The sequence below is a fragment of the Pleurodeles waltl genome, chromosome 4_1 (assembly GCF_031143425.1).
Source record: "Pleurodeles waltl isolate 20211129_DDA chromosome 4_1, aPleWal1.hap1.20221129, whole genome shotgun sequence".
Classification (NCBI taxonomy): Eukaryota; Metazoa; Chordata; class Amphibia; order Caudata; family Salamandridae; genus Pleurodeles; species Pleurodeles waltl.
This window is the reverse complement of record NC_090442.1, coordinates 595196037-595210608: the sequence shown is the minus strand read 5'-3', so window position 1 is coordinate 595210608 and position 14572 is coordinate 595196037.

Below are 14572 nucleotides of genomic sequence, written 5' to 3'. Positions count from 1 at the left end.
ACAAATTAGTCTGCCCAACAATCTCTTCCAAAAACATATCATCCATGAATAACTCAAAGAAATTGATAGGCATAAAGTTCTCTGTATTGGCGTTACACCCCGGGAGACCAGTAAAGGCAGGCAATTCTGGCTGCTCCATGTTTGGGGCAACCCAGACATCAGATCTTATAACGGGAAACCTTTCAGCCCCAGGTTGCTGCACTATTGGCACATCAATGTCCTCCTCTAAAACAGACCCTTCATCTGCACTGAGTGTGGCTTCATCATCAGAAGATTCCCCTCCAACAGAAACATCACTGCCAGAATCTCTGACTTCCTCCTCTGCCTCAGATGCAGAGTCCGTCTCATAGTCATGATCAGACTGTGACTCAAAAAGCATACCAACCACCTGCTGAGCGGTCATCCTGCGGCTAGCCGTGATCTCTCCTGCTAAAATTAACTGGACAAATTCAGCACCAACAACCAGCACTGTGTAAGACAAGTAACAAAGTGTAGCTTTGTTAGTAAGAGTTATAAACTCAAAAACTATACCGCTCACTTGCCTGAAAAAGCTTGATTCACCAGCAACTACACAGCAATCACTAATGATATCCCACTAAAAATAAAGAAAGAAAGGCAAATTAGAAATAAGACAAAACAAATATCATCGTGCACAAACCTAAGGACAATTTCACACACAATCCTGCATTTAGTACACCCCTTACAAACATGTCATTCATGCATGGCAACAATACTCCTTTGGAATACATTGTTTTTACTTACCTAAAACATGCAACTCTGCAAACTGCAGGTCAACCACCGCCAAAACCGCAAGGAGCCACAGCAAATAAAGCAAAAGCTTTGAACTAGAACAAAAAGGAGGAAAACATTTTTTATCACAAATGCAAAGACTTCTTCAGTTGACAAACAACCCACCATCAAACATTTAGAAATTGGTGCCTAAGTGGATTCTGCCATAGGGACAGATGGGCCTACTACAAAACTAGGCCTGTCTGCCCCAAGGAAGCCAGAAAATACCTTTAGTAGTGTGTCCCCATGGAGAGCGACCCTTGGCAAAGGGGACAGCCCTCAAACAAAAAACAAACAAACAAAAAAAAACACACACAACACTATCCCTGGTGCCTAAGTGGCTTCTGCCCCCCTTGGGGGCAGGTGGGCCTAAGAAAATACTCCCATCTGCCCCCAGGGGGTGTAAAAATGGCCAATAGGTCAATGCCCCCCTTGGGGGGGCGCCCGTGACCAAGGGGACGCCCCCCCACAAAAATAAACAAATAAAAAAAAATCCCTGGCGTTCTAGTGGTTTCTGCCCCCCTTGGGGGCAGACCAGCCTAAAAATAATAGGCTGATCTGTCTCCAAGGGGTGCAGAAATGGCCTGGGTACATGTGCCCCCAAAGTGGGGGGCGACCCTTGCCCAAGGCCCCCCCCCCCATCCACTAACACACACACACACACTATCCCTGGTGTCTACATGGCTTCTGCCCCCCTTGGGGGAAGGTGGGTCTACAAAAATAGGCCTATCTGCCCCCAGGGGGTGTAGAAATGGCCAACAGGTCAATGCCCCCCTTGGGGGGGCGCCCCGTGACCAAGGGGACGCCCCCCCACAAAAATAAACAAATAAAAAAAAATCCCTGGCGTTCTAGTGGTTTCTGCCCCCCTTGGGGGCAGACCAGCCTAAAAATAATAGGCTGATCTGTCTCCAAGGGGTGCAGAAATGGCCTGGGTACATGTGCCCCCAAAGTGGGGGGCGACCCTTGCCCAAGGCCCCCCCCCATCCACTAACACACACACACACACTATCCCTGGTGTCTACATGGCTTCTGCCCCCCTTGGGGGCAGGTGGGTCTAACAAAATAGGCCCATCTGCCCCCAGGGGGTGTAGAAATGGCCAACAGGTCAATGCACCCCTTGGGGGGGGCACCCCGTGACCAAGGGGACTCCCCCCCACAAAAATAAACAAAAAAAAAAAAATCCCTGGCGTTCTAGTGGTTTCTGCGCCCCTTGGGGGCAGACCAGCCTAAAAATAATAGGCTGATCTGTCTCCAAGGGGTGCAGAAATGGCCTGGGTACATGTGCCCCCAAAGTGGGGGGCGACCCTTGCCCAAGGCCCCCCCCCATCCACTAACACACACACACACACACACTATCCCTGGTGTCTATATGGCTTCAGCCCCCCTTGGGGGCAGGTGGGTCTAAAAAAAATAGGCCCATCTGCCCCCAGGGGGTGTAGAAATGGCCAACAGGTCAATGCCCCCCTTGGGGGGGCGCCACGTGACCAAGGGGACGCCCCCCCACAAAAATAAACAAATAAAAAAAAATCCCTGGCGTTCTAGTGGTTTCTGCCCCCCTTGGGGGCAGACCAGCCTAAAAATAATAGGCTGATCTGTCTCCAAGGGGTGCAGAAATGGCCTGGGTACATGTGCCCCCAAAGTAGGGGGCGACCCTTGCCCAAGGTCCCCCCCATCCACTAACACACACACACACACTATCCCTTGTGTCTAAGTGGCTTCTGCCCCCCTTGGGGGCAGGTGGGCCTAACAAAATAGGCCCATCTGCCCCCAAGGGGTGTAGAAATGGCCAACAGGTCAATGCCCCCCTTGGGGGGGGCGCCCCGTGACCAAGGGGACGCCCCCTCACAAAAATAAACAAATAAAAAAAAATCCATGGCGTTCTAGTGGTTTCTGCCCCCCTTGGGGGCAGACCAGCCTAAAAATAATAGGCTGATCTGTCTCCAAGGGGTGCAGAAATGGCCTGGGTACATGTGCCCCCAAAGTGGGGGGCGACCCTTGCCCAAGGCCCCCCCCCCATCCACTAACACACACACACACACTATCCCTGGTGTCTACATGGCTTCTGCCCCCCTTGGGGGCAGGTGGGTCTAAAAAAATAGGGCCATCTGCCCCCAGGGGGTGTGGAAATGGCCAACAGGTCAATGCCCCCCTTGGGGGGGCGCCCCGTGACCAAGGGGACGCCCCCCACAAAAATAAACAAATAAAAAAAAATCCCTGGCGTTCTAGTGGTTTCTGCCCCCATTGGGGGCAGACCAGCCTCAAAATAATAGGCTGATCTGTCTCCAAGGGGTGCAGAAATGGCCTGGGTACATGTGCCCCCAAAGTGGGGGGCGACCCTTGCCCAAGGCCCCCCCATCCACTAACACACACACACACACACACACACTATCCCTGGTGTCTAAGTGGCTTCTCCCCCCTTGGGGGCAGGTGGGCCTACAAAAATAGGCCCATCTGCCCCCAGGGGGGGCAGAAATGGCCAACAGGTCAATGCCCCCCTTGGGGGTCGCCCCGTGCCCAAGGAGACGCCCCCCCACAAAAATAAACACATAGAAAGAAATCCCTGGCGTTCTAGTGGTTTCTGCCCCACTGGGGCAGATCAGCCTAAAAATAATAGGCTGATCTGCCCTCAAGGGGGGCAGAAATGGCCCTAAAAGACATGCCCCCCAAAGGGGAGCGACCCTTGCCCAAGGGGGCGCCCCCCCCATCCACTACACACACAATCCCTGGTGCCTAAGTGGCTTCTGCCCCCCTTGGGGGCAGATGGACTTAAAAAAAATAGGCCAATTTGCCCCCAAGGGGGGCAGGAAAGGCCAACAGTTCTCTGCCCCCTTGGGGGGGCGCCCCTTGCCCAAGGGGGCACCCCCCCACATAAAATACACATAAAAATAAAAAACCTGGTGATCTAGTGTTTTCTGCCCCCCTTGGGGCAGATCTGGCTAAAAAGTAGCCAATCTGCCCTCAAGGGGGGCAGAAATGGCCCTAAAATACATGCCCCCCAAAGGGGAGCGACCCTTGCCCAAGGGGGCGCCCCCCCCATCCACTACACACACAATCCCTGGTGCCTAAGTGGCTTCTGCTCCCCTTGGGGGCAGATGGACCTAAAAAAAATAGGCCGATCTGCCCCCAGGGGGGGCAGAAAAGGCCAACAGTTCTCTGCCCCCTTGGGGGGGCACCCCTTGCCCAAGGGGGCACCCCCAACACATAAATGCTCATAACAATATAAATCCCTGGTGATCTAGTGTTTTCTGCCCCCCTTGGGGGCAGATCTGGCTAAAAAGTAGCCAGATCTGCCCCCAAGGGGGGCAGAAATGGCCATAGTAATTGCCCCCTAAAGGGGAGCGACCCTTGCCCAAGGGGCCGCTCCCCGGAAGACAAAAACACGAAAGAACAACAAAAAAAAAAAATCCCTGGTGTCTAGTGGGCATTCCTGCTGCCCGATCGCAATGCGATCGGGCAGCAGGAATGCTCAAAGAGACACCGGGGAAAAGGAAAAGCCTTTCCTTTTCCCCGGTGCCTCTTTAGCCCCAACCCCCCACCCACCGGGAAGAGGAACTCACCTCTTTACTCGTCGCCGCACAGGAAGCAAATGGCTTCCTGTGCGGCGAAGATCCCATAATGAAGCCAGCGCGCGATCGCGCGCTGATGTCATTATGGGGGGGTGGGGGGTGGAAAGGGGAAGGGCTTCCCCTTCCATCCCTGACTTTGGGGGGCGGGGGGGAAGCACACAGAGGGAGCGAGAGCGCTCCCTCTGGGCTGTGTGCCGAGGACGTAGTGGTTACGTCCTCGGCACAGCAGCACTGTGCCGCGGGACGTAACCACTACGTCCGCGGCACAGAAGGGGTTAAGTGTAAGTGAGGAGAGATCTGATGTTGTGGAAGAAATAAACATGAGCGAAAGGAACCACCCATATGGCTTAAAGACTATGCCCTCATTTTAACCCTCGCAGTCTCTTGACCCCCAGGATTCATGTGACGGTATCACCGCCAACAGGCTGGCGATGTATACCGCCAGATTATGAGTGTGGCGGGTTGGCCGCAGCCAACCCACCACACCACCACTCATACCGCCATGGAAGTATGAACCGCTGAGCCGGAGATGCGCATATCCGACCCGGCGGACCACACATGACCACCAGTGGTATAATAAGCCGACCTACTGCCATGGTTTTCGCAGCGTTACCACCGCCACAAAAACCATGGAGGCAGGGATACCGGTGACAGAGAATTCCTTCCCTGTCACCAGTAGAAGTCTCCCCAACCCCCAGCAATCACCTAACCCCCCCTACCCCAACAATCATTCTAACCGCCCCAACTCCCTCCCCCCTAGAATCACACCACACCCGCCACCCCCTCTAGAATCACACTGCCCCCACCTCCCCAAGAACTTGTGTGGCTGGGACCAGGTTCTGTTACCCAGAATCCTTTGCAAACCTCAAAATTTGGCTAAAAAACACATGTTCCTCACATTTCTGTGGCAGAAAGTTCTGGAATCTGAGAGGAGCCACGAATTTCCTTCCACCCAGCGTTCCCCCACGTCTCCCGATAAAAATGATACCTCACTTGTGTGGGTAGGCTTAGCGCCCGCGACAGGAAACGCCCCAAAGCGCAACGTGGACACAGCCAAATTTTTGAAGGAAAACAGAGGTGTTTTTTGCAAAGTGCCTACCTGTAGATTTTGGACAGTAGCTCAGCCGCCACCTAGGGAAACCTACCAAACCTGTGCATTTCTGAAAACTAGAGACCTAGGGGAATCCAAGATGGGGTGACTTGTGTGGCTCGGACCAGGTTCTGTTACCCAGAATCCTTTGCAAACCTCAAAATTTGGCTAAAAAAACACATGTTCCTCACATTTCTGTGGCAGAAAGTTCTGGAATCTGAGAGGAGCCACAAATTTCCTTCCACCCAGCGTTCCCCCACGTCTCCCGATAAAAATGATACCTCACTTGTGTGGGTAGGCTTAGCGCCCGCGACAGGAAACGCCCCAAAGCGCAACGTGGACACAGCCAAATTTTTGAAGGAAAACAGAGGTGTTTTTTGCAAAGTGCCTACCTGTAGATTTTGGACTGTAGCTCAGCCGCCACCTAGGGAAACCTACCAAACCTGTGCATTTCTGAAAACTAGAGATCTAGGGGAATCCAAAATGGGGTGACTTGTGTGGCTCGGGCCAGGTTCTGTTACCCAGAATCCTTTGCAAACCTCAAAATTTGGCTAAAAAAAACACATGTTCCTCACATTTCTGTGGCAGAAAGTTCTGGAATCTGAGAGGAGCCACAAATTTCCTTCCACCCAGCGTTCCTCCACGTCTCCCGATAAAAATGATACCTCACTTGTGTGGGTAGGCCTAGCGCCCGCAACAGGAAACGCCCCAAAGCGCAACGTGGACACAGCCAAATTTTTGAAGGAAAACAGAGGTGTTTTTTGCAAAGTGCCTACCTGTATATATTGGCCTGTAGCTCAGTCGCCACCTAGGGAAACCTACCAAACCTATGCATTTCTGAAAACTAGAGACCTAGGGGAATCCAAGATGGGGTGACTTGTGTGGCTGGGACCAGGTTCTGTTACCCAGAATCCTTTGCAAACCTCAAAATTTGGCTAAAAAAACACATGTTCCTCACATTTCTGTGGCAGAAAGTTCTGGAATCTGAGAGGAGCCACAAATTTCCTTCCACCCAGCATTCCCACACGTCTCCCGATAAAAATGATACCTCACTTGTGTGGGTAGGCGTAGCGCCCGCGACAGGAGACACCCCAAAACGCAACGTGGACACATCACATTTTTTCATTGAAAACAGTGCCTACCTGTAGATTTTGGCCTCTAGCTCAGCCGGCACCTAGGGAAACCTACCAAACCTGTGCATTTTTGAAAATTAGAGATCTAGGGGAATCCAAGATGGGGTGACTTGCGGGGCTCTGACCAGGTTCTGTTACCCAGAATCCTTTGCAAACCTCAAATTATGTCTAAAAAAACGCATTTTCCACACATTTCGGTGACAGAAAGTTCTGGAATCTGAGTGAAGCCACACATTTCCTTCCACCCAGCATTCCCCCAAGTCTCCCGATAAAAATGATACCTCACTTGTGTGGGTGGGCCAGGTGCCTGCAACAGAATAAGGCCCAAAACTTGTAGAGATAGAGGGGATAGCACAGCAAGTTTATAAGGACATATTCTTTTATACATCTTTAGACTGACTCTGCTTTGGGGACCCACATAAGTGAGGTGTCATTTTACTTGGGAGACTGAGGGGAACACTGGGGAGTAGGAATTGTGTGCTGCAGTGGTGATCCTACGAAGAAAAGTAAGGAAAATATGCTTTTTTAAGCACATTTTGAGGTTTACAGAGGAGTCTGGGTAAGAAAATGTTGGGGGATCCACGCAAGCCACACCTCCCTGGACTCCTTGGGGTGTCTAGTTTTAAAAAATGTCTGGGTTTGGTAGGTTTCCCTAGATGATGGCCGCACACAGGACCAAAAACATAGGTGCCCTCTCCCACCCAAACACAGGTAGTTTTGTAATATATCGTTTTGATGTGCCCACATACGTCCGTGATGTGCCAAACACTAAAATTTTGAAAAGAAACACACTTAGGTTATGTGAAAAAGACCCCTCACCCACCAACCAAGTTGGTGGCATGCTTCATCATCGGGGTCCCACCTGAGGCATCTAGCGTGTCACAGGTGTGCTGCGACGCCTGATTACAGCGGAGCAGGTTTTGTCATTTTTACCACACATACTGGTTGGATTTGGCACGAGGGTGAGTGATGGTTCAGTGGATCAAATTTTACTAACAAGAGCTTTCACAAAAATGAAATGCACTGTTAGTAACTGAAAGGCAAAAAACTGAACCAATGACTCACAGCTCGTGAGCTGTAAAGCCGCGACAAGGCACCAACCGCTTTACAGTCCATTCACACAACTTTCATACATGACACACACAAGGCCATTCACACCGCCAGCCACGGGCCCAGCACATTACAACACTCACATCGACAGACAGCGCCACTCAAGTGCCCATCACTTACATACGCCCACATGCCTGATACAACAATCACACCAGCTGATGGGAGTGTGTGGACTGGTGTTTGGCTGGCAGTGTGTTGCAGTAGCCAACAGCAAGTCAATATGTACACTCTCAGCCAAGCCCCACTCCACACACAATGGCATCATTTTTTTTTTTTTTTTAAACAGAGGAACCCCTAACTAAGTAGAAAGAATTACAAAACTACAAGCACAAAAGCTCTAACTAAGAACATGACAGAAATGCTAACCATGAAACTAAACACATGAAAATACAAAACAGACATGAGTTTACACTCATGGTTGTGCCCAGAAATTCTTCTGGGTGTGGTAATTCTTAAAACAAGCACCGACACACAGCCCAGGCTTTGAAGGACAATCTGGGCAGTACATTCGAGTCTCCCTCCGGATACCTCTTCGAAAACACACTCTACATTTCTTAGCTGGAAAGTCTTTTTTGGGTGTGGGAGGAATGTGCTCAGCAAAGTGGCGATCTTTCAATCTAGCCACATCCTCCACCACTGCTTCTCTAGGAACTCTGGCCTGTTCCACCACAATAAGGCTCTCTATCACTGACTCCTGAAATTTCACAAATGTCATCTTTGACTCTGGAGACCTATCCCTAAACACAATAAAAGCATTGAAGGTTGCTAAGTGGAAGAGGTGAAGTGCTAACTTCTTATACCAAACGTAAGACTTACGAATAGCAGTATAAGGTTCCAACCTCTGGTCAACTCTATCTACACCTCCCATGTGCTTATTATAATCTAAAATGCACACAGGTTTGCGCACTTCCGCAACCTGGCCCCAAACAGTCACAGGGGAAGTACTCTCATCATGGATGGTACTTAGCATGTAGACATCCCTCTTGTCTGAAAATTTCAAAGCTAGCAGCTCCTCGTTCCGCAAGGCACAGCACTGTCCTCTCTCAAGTTTTTTACAGACAAGCTCCCTTGGATAGCCTTTCCGGTTAGAACGGATTGTGCCACAAGCAACTGTGTCCACTCTAAACAATTCCTTGAACAATTGCACACCAGTGTAGAAGTTATCTACATACAAATGGTGACCTTTGTTGAACAGTCGTCTACCAAGATCCCACACAATTTTCTCAGTAACTCCAAAAGTGGGAGCACAACCAGGGGGGTCAATATTAGAATCCCTACCAGTGTACACACGGAAACTATACACATATCCTGTCCTACTTTCAGACAGCATATACAATTTAATTCCATATCGTGCCCTTTTGCTAGGAATGTACTGCCTAAAAACCAAACGACCCTTGAAGAGGACCAAAGACTCGTCCACACTTAACTCTTTGCCTGGAACATAGACCTCCGAAAACCGATCTACAAAATGATCAAGGACAGGCCTAATCTTAAAAAGACGGTCAGAATCTGGGTGATCTCGTGGCAAGGCTAATGCATTGTCAACAAAATGCAGCATCCTAAGAAGAAGCAAATACCGATTACGACTCATGGTCGCTGGAAATATAGCTGTTGCCATCAAGGGACTAGTAGAACAATAAGAAGCCAGTGACGGCTTCCTTATCAACCCCATCAAAAAAGTCAAACCCAAAAACTTTTTTAACTCCTCCAAATGTGTGGGAATCCACTGGGCAGCACTAGAGTGTGGCCTAAGTCTAGCAGCGTTGTCCCTCAAATGCTGCTCCGCATACAAATTAGTCTGCCCAACAATCTCTTCCAAAAACATATCATCCATGAATAACTCAAAGAAATTGATAGGCATAAAGTTCTCTGTATTGGCGTTACACCCCGGGAGACCAGTAAAGGCAGGCAATTCTGGCTGCTCCATGTTTGGGGCAACCCAGACATCAGGTCTTATAACGGGAAACCTTTCAGCCCCAGGTTGCTGCACTATTGGCACATCAATGTCCTCCTCTAAAACAGACCCTTCATCTGCACTGAGTGTGGCTTCATCATCAGAAGATTCCCCTCCAACAGAAACATCACTGCCAGAATCTCTGACTTCCTCCTCTGCCTCAGATGCAGAGTCCGTCTCATAGTCATGATCAGACTGTGACTCAAAAAGCATACCAACCACCTGCTGAGCGGTCATCCTGCGGCTAGCCGTGATCTCTCCTGCTAAAATTAACTGGACAAATTCAGCACCAACAACCAGCACTGTGTAAGACAAGTAACAAAGTGTAGCTTTGTTAGTAAGAGTTATAAACTCAAAAACTATACCGCTCACTTGCCTGAAAAAGCTTGATTCACCAGCAACTACACAGCAATCACTAATGATATCCCACTAAAAATAAAGAAAGAAAGGCAAATTAGAAATAAGACAAAACAAATATCATCGTGCACAAACCTAAGGACAATTTCACACACAATCCTGCATTTAGTACACCCCTTACAAACATGTCATTCATGCATGGCAACAATACTCCTTTGGAATACATTGTTTTTACTTACCTAAAACATGCAACTCTGCAAACTGCAGGTCAACCACCGCCAAAACCGCAAGGAGCCACAGCAAATAAAGCAAAAGCTTTGAACTAGAACAAAAAGGAGGAAAACATTTTTTATCACAAATGCAAAGACTTCTTCAGTTGACAAACAACCCACCATCAAACATTTAGAAATTGGTGCCTAAGTGGATTCTGCCATAGGGACAGATGGGCCTACTACAAAACTAGGCCTGTCTGCCCCAAGGAAGCCAGAAAATACCTTTAGTAGTGTGTCCCCATGGAGAGCGACCCTTGGCAAAGGGGACAGCCCTCAAACAAAAAACAAACAAAAAAAAAAAAACACACACAACACTATCCCTGGTGCCTAAGTGGCTTCTGCCCCCCTTGGGGGCAGGTGGGCCTAAGGAAATACTCCCATCTGCCCCCAGGGGGTGTAAAAATGGCCAATAGGTCAATGCCCCCCTTGGGGGGGCGCCCGTGACCAAGGGGACGCCCCCCACAAAAATAAACAAATAAAAAAAAATCCCTGGCGTTCTAGTGGTTTCTGCCCCCCTTGGGGGCAGACCAGCCTAAAAATAATAGGCTGATCTGTCTCCAAGGGGTGCAGAAATGGCCTGGGTACATGTGCCCCCAAAGTGGGGGGCGACCCTTGCCCAAGGCCCCCCCCCCATCCACTAACACACACACACACACTATCCCTGGTGTCTACATGGCTTCTGCCCCCCTTGGGGGAAGGTGGGTCTACAAAAATAGGCCTATCTGCCCCCAGGGGGTGTAGAAATGGCCAACAGGTCAATGCCCCCCTTGGGGGGGCGCCCCGTGACCAAGGAGACGCCCCCCCACAAAAATAAACAAATAAAAAAAAATCCCTGGCGTTCTAGTGGTTTCTGCCCCCCTTGGGGGCAGACCAGCCTAAAAATAATAGGCTGATCTGTCTCCAAGGGGTGCAGAAATGGCCTGGGTACATGTGCCCCCAAAGTGGGGGGCGACCCTTGCCCAAGGCCCCCCCCCATCCACTAACACACACACACACACTATCCCTGGTGTCTACATGGCTTCTGCCCCCCTTGGGGGCAGGTGGGTCTAACAAAATAGGCCCATCTGCCCCCAGGGGGTGTAGAAATGGCCAACAGGTCAATGCCCCCCTTGGGGGGGCACCCCGTGACCAAGGGGACTCCCCCCCACAAAAATAAACAAATAAAAAAAAATCCCTGGCGTTCTAGTGGTTTCTGCGCCCCTTGGGGGCAGACCAGCCTAAAAATAATAGGCTGATCTGTCTCCAAGGGGTGCAGAAATGGCCTGGGTACATGTGCCCCCAAAGTGGGGGGCGACCCTTGCCCAAGGCCCCCCCCCATCCACTAACACACACACACACACACACTATCCCTGGTGTCTATATGGCTTCAGCCCCCCTTGGGGGCAGGTGGGTCTAAAAAAATAGGCCCATCTGCCCCCAGGGGGTGTAGAAATGGCCAACAGGTCAATGCCCCCCTTGGGGGGGCGCCACGTGACCAAGGGGACGCCCCCCCACAAAAATAAACAAATAAAAAAAAATCCCTGGCGTTCTAGTGGTTTCTGCCCCCCTGGGGGGCAGACCAGCCTAAAAATAATAGGCTGATCTGTCTCCAAGGGGTGCAGAAATGGCCTGGGTACATGTGCCCCCAAAGTAGGGGGCGACCCTTGCCCAAGGTCCCCCCCATCCACTAACACACACACACACACACACTATCCCTTGTGTCTAAGTGGCTTCTGCCCCCCTTGGGGGCAGGTGGGCCTAACAAAATAGGCCCATCTGCCCCCAAGGGGTGTAGAAATGGCCAACAGGTCAATGCCCCCCTTGGGGGGGGCGCCCCGTGACCAAGGGGACGCCCCCTCACAAAAATAAACAAATAAAAAAAAATCCATGGCGTTCTAGTGGTTTCTGCCCCCCTTGGGGGCAGACCAGCCTAAAAATAATAGGCTGATCTGTCTCCAAGGGGTGCAGAAATGGCCTGGGTACATGTGCCCCCAAAGTGGGGGGCGACCCTTGCCCAAGGCCCCCCCCCCCATCCACTAACACACACACACACACTATCCCTGGTGTCTACATGGCTTCTGCCCCCCTTGGGGGCAGGTGGGTCTAAAAAAATAGGGCCATCTGCCCCCAGGGGGTGTGGAAATGGCCAACAGGTCAATGCCCCCCTTGGGGGGGCGCCCCGTGACCAAGGGGACGCCCCCCACAAAAATAAACAAATAAAAAAAAATCCCTGTAGTTCTAGTGGTTTCTGCCCCCATTGGGGGCAGACCAGCCTCAAAATAATAGGCTGATCTGTCTCCAAGGGGTGCAGAAATGGCCTGGGTACATGTGCCCCCAAAGTGGGGGGCGACCCTTGCCCAAGGCCCCCCCATCCACTAACACACACACACACACACACACTATCCCTGGTGTCTAAGTGGCTTCTCCCCCCTTGGGGGCAGGTGGGCCTACAAAAATAGGCCCATCTGCCCCCAGGGGGGGCAGAAATGGCCAACAGGTCAATGCCCCCCTTGGGGGTCGCCCCGTGCCCAAGGAGACGCCCCCCCACAAAAATAAACACATAGAAAGAAATCCCTGGCGTTCTAGTGGTTTCTGCCCCACTGGGGCAGATCAGCCTAAAAATAATAGGCTGATCTGCCCTCAAGGGGGGCAGAAATGGCCCTAAAAGACATGCCCCCCAAAGGGGAGCGACCCTTGCCCAAGGGGGCGCCCCCCCCATCCACTACACACACAATCCCTGGTGCCTAAGTGGCTTCTGCCCCCCTTGGGGGCAGATGGACCTAAAAAAAATAGGCCAATTTGCCCCCAAGGGGGGCAGGAAAGGCCAACAGTTCTCTGCCCCCTTGGGGGGGCGCCCCTTGCCCAAGGGGGCACCCCCCCCACATAAAATACACATAAAAATAAAAAACCTGGTGATCTAGTGTTTTCTGCCCCCCTTGGGGCAGATCTGGCTAAAAAGTAGCCAATCTGCCCTCAAGGGGGGCAGAAATGGCCCTAAAATACATGCCCCCCAAAGGGGAGCGACCCTTGCCCAAGGGGGCGCCCCCCCCATCCACTACACACACAATCCCTGGTGCCTAAGTGGCTTCTGCTCCCCTTGGGGGCAGATGGACCTAAAAAAAATAGGCCGATCTGCCCCCAGGGGGGGCAGAAAAGGCCAACAGTTCTCTGCCCCCTTGGGGGGGCACCCCTTGCCCAAGGGGGCACCCCCCAACACATAAATGCTCATAACAATATAAATCCCTGGTGATCTAGTGTTTTCTGCCCCCCTTGGGGGCAGATCTGGCTAAAAAGTAGCCAGATCTGCCCCCAAGGGGGGCAGAAATGGCCATAGTAATTGCCCCCTAAAGGGGAGCGACCCTTGCCCAAGGGGCCGCTCCCCGGAAGACAAAAACACGAAAGAACAACAACAACAAAAAATCCCTGGTGTCTAGTGGGCATTCCTGCTGCCCGATCGCAATGCGATCGGGCAGCAGGAATGCTCAAAGAGACACCGGGGAAAAGGAAAAGCCTTTCCTTTTCCCCGGTGCCTCTTTAGCCCCAACCCCCCACCCACCGGGAAGAGGAACTCACCTCTTTACTCGTCGCCGCACAGGAAGCAAATGGCTTCCTGTGCGGCGAAGATCCCATAATGAAGCCAGCGCGCGATCGCGCGCTGATGTCATTATGGGGGGGTGGGGGGTGGAAAGGGGAAGGGCTTCCCCTTCCATCCCTGACTTTGGGGGGTGGGGGGGAAGCACACAGAGGGAGCGAGAGCGCTCCCTCTGGGCTGTGTGCCGAGGACGTAGTGGTTACGTCCTCGGCACAGCAGCACTGTGCCGCGGGACGTAACCACTACGTCCGCGGCACAGAAGGGGTTAAGTGTAAGTGAGGAGAGATCTGATGTTGTGGAAGAAATAAACATGAGCGAAAGGAACCACCCATATGGCTTAAAGACTATGCCCTCATTTTAACCCTCGCAGTCTCTTGACCCCCAGGATTCATGTGACGGTATCACCGCCAACAGGCTGGCGATGTATACCGCCAGATTATGAGTGTGGCGGGTTGGCCGCAGCCAACCCACCACACCACCACTCATACCGCCATGGAAGTATGAACCGCTGAGCCGGAGATGCGCATATCCGACCCGGCGGACCACACATGACCACCAGTGGTATAATAAGCCGACCTACTGCCATGGTTTTCGCAGCGTTACCACCGCCACAAAAACCATGGAGGCAGGGATACCGGTGACAGAGAATTCCTTCCCTGTCACCAGTAGAAGTCTCCCCAACCCCCAGCAATCACCTAACCCCCCCTACCCCAACAATCATTCTAACCGC